This window comes from Colius striatus, chromosome 23 (genome assembly GCF_028858725.1).
Source record: "Colius striatus isolate bColStr4 chromosome 23, bColStr4.1.hap1, whole genome shotgun sequence".
Taxonomy (NCBI): Eukaryota; Metazoa; Chordata; class Aves; order Coliiformes; family Coliidae; genus Colius; species Colius striatus.
This window is the reverse complement of record NC_084781.1, coordinates 3,288,754-3,296,926: the sequence shown is the minus strand read 5'-3', so window position 1 is coordinate 3,296,926 and position 8,173 is coordinate 3,288,754.

The following is an 8,173-nucleotide window of genomic DNA, read 5'->3' as shown; positions in this document are numbered from 1 at the left end:
TGCTCTCACGAGACTGCAGGACCCATAAAGATCTTTAGCTGGATCATTCCTGAACCCTCCATTCTTCCAGGGTGAGATGGGGACGGTGTAAATATCAGGGAAACATGTATTTTCTCCAGAAAACAAACAACAGTGAGAGGACCTGGGGGGTTGTGCAGCTTGTCTTTGTCCCTCTCTGTCCCCAGGTGCTGTGCCATGGGTGAGATGGCTGATGGACACACATTCATTCCTCTTGGAATGAATCTTCAAGCTTTGCAAGAGCTTCACAGATCCTGGCTGGGGTTTATTTTCAGACACATCAATGGAAATGGCTTTTAGAGGGGTGGACTAAAGCCTTGCCCTGAAGATTTGGAAATGGGTGTTGGCTGAGGAGGGGGGATCTGTGCTCTGCTGTGGGGCTGGCAGGGTTTTACTACCCAGAGAGCAATTTTTGTGGCGCACCTCTGGGCTGAGCTGTGCCTTGGCCTCTCCAGCCTCCTCCAGATTTTGAGCTGGGTCACTCTTTGGAAGGCTCCTGTAGTCCTGTGGGAGCTTCAGACTGCAAATAGGGGATTTTTGCAGGCAGGACAGCCGTCAGGAGCTGCCCCATTTGCATATTACTGGTGAGTGTATGAATTATGCAGCCGCCGCCGCACGTCCAGAGGAATCGGCTGCAACGTGCAAGGGCTGAGAAGCTTATTTATCTTCGTGTCTTATTGATTTATTCTCCTCTCCTGCTTTTCAAGCTCGGGCAGCTGCAGAGAGGAAGGGAAAACAGTGTAGGTGGCCAGGACAGTGTGCTTTCCCCCCTCCCAAAGCCAAGCAGTCCCTTTGGGTTTCTCCACTTGTGGGATGGGCACCCTCATGGACTGTGGGGGAGTCGGTGGGATGGTGACTGTGGGCTGCTGTGAGTGAGAGCAACATCCTCAGAGAGTCTCCTGCAGCTAGTTTGGGGAGCTGGGCTCTGCCTGGGTTTGCCAGGCTTGGGTAGGCTTGTTCCAGCATGGCTGGACTGAGGGGAGATGCAGCTCTGATGCTCTGTGGGCAGCACCGTCAGCAGGCTCAGGCCACGAGGGCATGTCAACATGTTTGTCCTTATCTGGGAGGAAGCTCAATCATCCATTACTGCATTTTCTCCATTGTCTCTTTGTCCATCCATCTACCCTTTCCACTCATTAACTCCACCATCTGCTCCTTCATTTATCTATTATGCCTGTCAATAAATCATCACTGCCTTCCCCCTCCCTCCACACCCCTGGGTCCTCACTTCATCCCAGACCCCCAGGGCCACGTCCAAGTTTTGGGCTTCAAATTCAGGCTTCACCCACAAGAAAAGCTCCCAAGTTTCTTGGGCCTTCATTTTACCCCTTATGAAGACTCCAAAATACTCAGGGACCCAGAAAGGGAATGGGACCTGCTCTGTCCCCGTGTGATGGGCTGTGGCTACCACTCACATCCACAGTCCTCCTGCCTCCATCCAACCTCCCAGCTCTACCCATTCCCCAGGGCAGGAAAGGTTAGCTGAGATCACACAGCCAGTTGGCTGCCCAGATTCCTGCTCCCTGGGGCTAATTATGGAACAACATTAGATAAAAGTCAACATATGTTGTAAAAGGCACTCTGTATCACCGCCTGACAGTTCCTAACAATGTGCTCATGTAACAGCTGTCAGGCTGCAATGCTCGGAAAAATGAGTAATATGTTGATTTATGGATATCAGACCTGCCCTTCCCGTTCCCCAGCAGCAAGGCAGAGGTGCTGAGGACGGGCTGCTGGCGCCAGACGCGCTTGGCTCGGCCTCCTGCTCTCTGCAGTGATGCTTCGTTCCCAGTTGTGCCCGCATCTGCCTGGCTGCTCGTGCCCAGAGCTGCCGCTGCCGCACGCTGCAGGAGCAACCGGCCTCTCTCCGTGGCTCTGATGGGACTGAAGTTCATTTCTCTGCTGACTGGAATGTTTGGTTTCAAATGCAAGCAATAAATATGTGCCAGACCCATTAAGCTCTTTTTTTCTCCCATCCTCTCCCTGATCCAGGGCTCTGGGTGCTCAGACTGCTTTGCTTTGATTAGAATCATGGAATTGGTTCATCTGGAAAAGCCCTTGAAGCTGCTGGAGTCCAGCCCTCCCCTCACCCTTCCCAGCCCAGCACTACCCCATGGCCTCAGCACCTCAGCTCCATGGCTTTGGGATCCCTCCAGGGCTGGGCACTCCCCCAGCTCCCTGGGCAGCCTGGCACAGGGGCTGACACCCCTCTCAGGGAAACAGTTCTGCCTCAGCTCCAGCCTCAGCCTCCCCTGGGGCAAATTGAGCCTGTTTCCTCTTGTCCTGTCACTTGTTTCTTGGGAGCAGAGATGGACCCCCAGCTCACTCCAACCTCCTGTCAGGGAGCTGCAGAGAGTGCTCCTGTCTCCCCTCAGCCTCCTCTTCTCCAGACTGAACCCTCCCAGCTCCCTCAGCCCCTCCTCATCCAACCTGTTCTTTAATCCTACTTCTCTGACCCTTTATGAAGTCCCTAAACTGTGGCAACGTCCCAGACCACCACCCTTTACCCCTGTGGCCCCAGAGCCTCTGTATTTTGGGATAAAACACAGTGTGATTAGGGCTTGGGCAAACTTTGTAGTGTAGGAGGTGTGGTGAGGTGATGGAGCGGGGCATCTATCTCCAGATCCTGCCCCCCTCTGCTCTCCTCCAGCTTTTGGGGGGAGGCTCTGCTTTCTTACAGTCCCAACTAGGATTTGGGGGGAAGGAGGGCACGAATCAGTGCCATTCCTGTTGCAACAAAAGGCAGAGAATCGAGCCAGGTGCTGGCAGAGGCTCGTTACTGCCTCACACTAATCACTTTTGATGGAGAACAGAAAGGAGAATTTCTCCTGGCATTTATTGGGCTTGCTCAGAAGGGTACCTTCAGCTACAGCTCGATGAGCAGAGTCCTGCTTCTTGCTGCTGTGGTCCTGGGCCTGACAGTGGGCAACAAAAGAGCTTTTGAGAAGTGTTTCTTTGCTGGGTAGAGTTTGGTTCAGGTGGGGCTGCTGGGGAGGCAGGAGGGATGCCACATGTGCCGCTGGCTCCTGCTCAGCTTGATGAAACAGTCCAAAACTCATGTAATAGATGGATCTATTTGTTTCTCCTTCTTGTTCCTGGCACACCTCAAGGCTTGGTTGATTGTGTGCTGGGGCTATTTCTTCCTGGGAGTGGGGAGCTGCTCATGTTTTTTTAGTGAAACAGTGGATCCAAACTGAGTTTGAAGTGGGGATGTGTTTTCAGCTCAAGAGACAGCATCTTTTCTTCCTCTTGGCTGTTCCAAATGGTGATTTCTAGCAGAATTTGCATCACCCTCTTTAATTTATTCCAACTCACATGTTCTCTTGTATGTGTGTGTTGGTTTCCCAACCCTTTCATATGGCTGTTTGCATGGGGTTTTTTTCTTCTGACAAAGCTGAATAAAGACATGAGCTGCACTTGTTTTGAGTCTCTTCCTTTTGATGCTGGGGTCTCATAACCTGTAACAACACTGCTAAGTTTCAGATGCTGCAGGGGGATGTGTAAAGCCCAGTAAAAACTGCTCATTTCCTCGAAATGTGAAAGCATCGTGAAACTGGTTATGTCACTTTTATGAAGAGCAATAAAAAACCCAGAGGAAGGTTAATGTCCTTCCTCAGCTACCAGCCTGTGTTTGATAATCTGCAAAACAACAATGCAAAAACTCTTGCTGATGAGGCTGCTGAGTGGGTTGGGCTGAGCCTTCACAAAAAAACCCTCACATAAGGCTAAATAAACTAAAGGCTCCACTGCAATTTGCTCTTTACAGACTGATACTTACCAGCCTAGCAACTACTCCACTCTCTAAGTGAATATATTTCATGTTTTCTAATACATATTCATTATTTACCAACTTGTTTCCCCTCTCAAATTTGTGTTGCTTTGTGTGATGTCTTGTGGGAATTCTTTTAATATGCAGATTTCATAGCAAATATTTCCTATATAGGTATTTTGGGGAGGTAATTATCTAGATCTATTGTGGTTAATTCTAAATATAACTTTGAAATTCCCCCAAACCAAGACTCTAGTCTGGGTTTTCCTCTCCTGGGGAGGTTGCTTGAACCATAGCTGTGTGGATGGGAGCTGCATGCAGGCAGTCCTGTGCTTCCAGAACTGCCAGAAGCTGGAGGTGAGAGCTTGCAGGGGCCTTTTAGGAGAGCTGGTGTTGAATGATGGCTTGAGGGACCAGGCAGAAGGCTGATGGGGACAGGATCCCAACCTCCCCATGCAGGGTAAATAAACCCAGCCCTGCAAATGTCCAGTTTCAGTGGGAGAGAAGATGAACAGTCCTAGCTCAAGTAGAGTAAGATTTGCCCAGCAAAAGCCATCCCTAACGTGTCAGGTGAGGACAGATTTAGCTCCTGAATTACTACAGCTAATTCCAGGCTCTGAAAATGCTTCCAACTATGACCAAAGCCAAGTGAGGGTGGTCTGAGCCACCACCTTTTCCACCATCATGAGAGTAGGAGATAGAAAAGCAGCTCCAGGCTGATTCTCTTTCCCCAAGAGAAAAAGAAACCCATCAGAGTCTCTGCCTTGCCCTCCCCATTGATACTGCTGTGATGGGGAACGTGAACTGGTGACCACTGGAGGAGCAAGAAGCTTTCTTCTCCACTGGGTATTCATAAACCATGGCAGAAACAAGCCCATGTTAATGGGTTTTGGACACCGAGTCTGCAATTCATCAGGGCTGGACCAAAGGCATTTGATGGCATTTGTAATGCAAATCACCCAGCCATGCCTTAATCATTACCACCGGGAGACAATTAGGGTTAAAATATAGATTTCTCCACAACAAGGGCAAACAATAGAGAAATAAAAAGGAGAAAGGCTGGATATGATTCATTTATACCAGCCTGTTGTTTTGAGGCTTAGGATGGCTGTTAGGGGCTTGAGCCAGGCTGCTTCTGATGGGAAAACAACCTCGATCCAGGATTTCTGCTCTGATAGAGGAACTAGTTTTAGGAGAAAAGTGAGGTTGGGATGGGCACCCCTACTTTTGGAGGTCAGGGCAGAGATCCCTCTCCTGTGGATGCCCCTTTGGCATGACAACCCAGCAGCGATATGGGTTAGAAACAGGGAAATGCTTCTACTGTGCTGGAATCTGACTAGAAGAGCAAAATAAAGGACAAAGGAGGCGAAGAGCAAACGGCCTTCTTAGCATTTTTATAATCTTGTGGGTTTTCTGGTCAGGGTAAATTTAATAACATGGGAAAGAGCCTTACTCAGCAGAGCCTTGAGGTCATGCAAGGAGAAAGGGGCTGGGCAGGGCACAGGGAGGTGCTGAGGGCACATGCAGGACCCAGAGCGTGCTTCTCCTTTTGCCCTCCTCGTTTCTCTGCAGGGTTTTATCCACACGAGTCCCCTTGACTGAAACTTGAGGAAACAAGGTTTTTTTTCCCCACTTTTTTATGATTTTGGAGAGAAAAAAATCATGATGTGTGTGATTCCACAGACTATTCCTTATCACATTGCTTGTGGCACCTCATCATCCCTTTGTCCCGTCTCAGCTTCATCACCCTGACGCTGGGAAAGATGCAGTCAGAGTGTAACCCCAACTATTTTGCTTTCCTTTTGCTCTCTGCTTTCCCCAAGTAAGCTGAAAGGCTGGGGAATCATAAATGGCACGTCCCACACAGCTCTGCCCATCCTCTGTACCATGCAATGCCCTTCTCAAACCCAAATGGCAGAGCCACCATGATATCTTTGCATAAAACTTTCCCCAAGATTGCATTTAAGACTGGCCCTGGGGAGACAAAATATGAAGAACAGTGCTCTAATCTTTAATTAGAGAGTTAATTAGCCCCAGTAGCTGTGTACTGCATTGTGAGGGGGTGGTTGGACGTGAGATGAAGCTGTTTTGTGTGGGTAAGAAAGGATCAAGATCTTTGTTTTTGCTGATGATTTGTCTTCTTTTTATTTCTTCCTCTTCTTCTTGAGCATCAAAGACCAGAAAGTGGCAGAATTGGCTTTGTTCACATAGGTGCTGCCTCCCAGAGGTTGTGAGTCCCCAGCTGAGGATCAACCAGGGTCCTTTACCTGGTATAGGGTGTGGAAGGGAGCTGGGCAAGGTGGGTTTGCATTTCTGCTGGGGTGGGGGTAACTCATCCCACCTGCATTGGGAGGTGCAAGTGGAGGAGAGCTCTCTGCAAGAGGAAGGAAAATACTTGGGCAATTGCACTGCTTTGCAGCTTTGCCCCTCCTTTGAGCATATATACCACGGTAGTCCTTCCACAAAACACTTCAATTTGGAAAGACACAGCAATAACAGCAGCGAGCCTGACCCATGGTCCACCTTCTCCATCATCCCTCCCAGCTGAAAGCCAGGTCTCTGCTCCCTGGCAGGGTGCTCGGGAAATGGCCAGAGGAGGGTGCTCTCGGCTCACAGTTGCCCTTGCCTCGCTTCAACTGCCCCCTTCCTCCAAAAATATCCCCCCTCAACCCATCCATTCTCCAGGTGCAGGGCAGTCTCTCCCAGCCCAGCACCCTGGCATCCCTGCTGGAGTGGGAGGTGGGTGTTTAGTCCCCTGAGACCACCCACCTCCCAACTCTGCATGAGGAGAAAACACAGCTAATGAAGGGGGCTCAGCTGCCAGGGAAGGAGTGAGTATATTCATGAGAGGAGAGGAAAAACCACCCAAAAAGGGAAAACAAGAGGGAAACTAGAAAATCAACACAACAAAGTTGACTAAACCAAATATTTCCATCCCTCTAGGAGGGATCTGGGCTGACTGGAATGCCAAAATCACCTCTATTTGCATCTTTTTAAACAGGAGCCGATAAAAGCAAATACTCCACCGCCAACAATTATAATATTTTAATTGCATTTCTTCGGGGGTTTTGTTTTTCTGAGACACAAGGCTGCCTCACAAGCTGGCAAGAAAAATTAAACACAGCCCTGCCAGTGTGGTTTTGGGGGAGCATCGGAGCAGGGAGGGCTGTATGAGGGTCCTGGATATGCTCCCTGTGACCCACAGCATCCCTCGGAGTCAGCTCTGCCCCGGACACCCCCCAACCCAATGCATGCAGGGGAGATGAGGGGTTGACTTTTGCTCCCCCTCCCTTTCTCTCAAAGGGTTTTTGGTTGCAGAGGTCCCCCCCATTTCTTCATGCTCCTATTGTTATGATTTAGTAGCATGTTTAACATCTTTATAGCATCAATAGCATCTTTTCATAGCACCTTTACAACAGCAGGTCTCCCAAAGTCCCAGGTTGGGGCAGGACAGTGGGGTCCCACTCTTTGTCACCTGCCTGGCAGGGAATAGCTGCAGGAAAAAGTGACACCCCCCTTCTCCCCATTTTCTTGTGAAAAGAAAGAAATGGCTGGTAAAGCCGAGGGTGAGTCCCTTGTGTTTTGGGAAATGGGTTTGTGTGGAGCTTAGTGTTGGTCCCTGTAGGGAGATTCGATTTTCCTCACCAAGTCAAGGAGTACTGTCTGTTTTGCCTGGGATTGTAAGTGGTGATTGAGTCCTGTCTGTCCTTGGGGATCTCCATGAGCCCCTCTGGACCTTTTCCTTTCCCCATCCTGCTATGAGGGGTGAGAGGGAGAGTGGCCTGAAACTAGGCTCCTCAGCTCAAGAGGGGCAGAAACGATGGTTCCAATTGGTGATGGAACCTGTTCCCTCACCCTGCCAAGCTCACCACTAACCCATGGCACCTCAGCTGCACGGCTTTGGGGTCCATCCAGGGATCCCCCAGCTCCCTGGGCAGCCTGGCACAGGGCTGACACCCCTCTCAGGGAAACAGTTCTGCCTCAGCTCCAATCTCAACCCCCACAGGGGCGACTTGAGCCTGTTTCCTCTTGTCCTGTCACTTCTTACTTGGGAGCAGAGACGGACCCCCAGCTCACTCCAGCCTCCTGTCAGGGAGCTGCAGAGAGTGCTCATGTCTCCCCTCAGCCTCCTCTTCGGACTCAACCCCCCCAGCTCCCTCAGCCCCTCCTCATCCAACCTGTTCTTTAATCCTACTTCTCTGACCCTTTATGAAGTCCCTAAACCGTGGCAACATCCCAGACCACCACCCTTTACCCCTGTGGCCCCAGAGCCTCTGTATTTTGGGATAAAACACAGTGTGATTAGGGCTTGGGCAAACTTTGTAGTGTAGGAGGTGTGGTGAGGTGATGGAGCGGGGCATCTATCTCCAAATCCTGCCCCCCTCT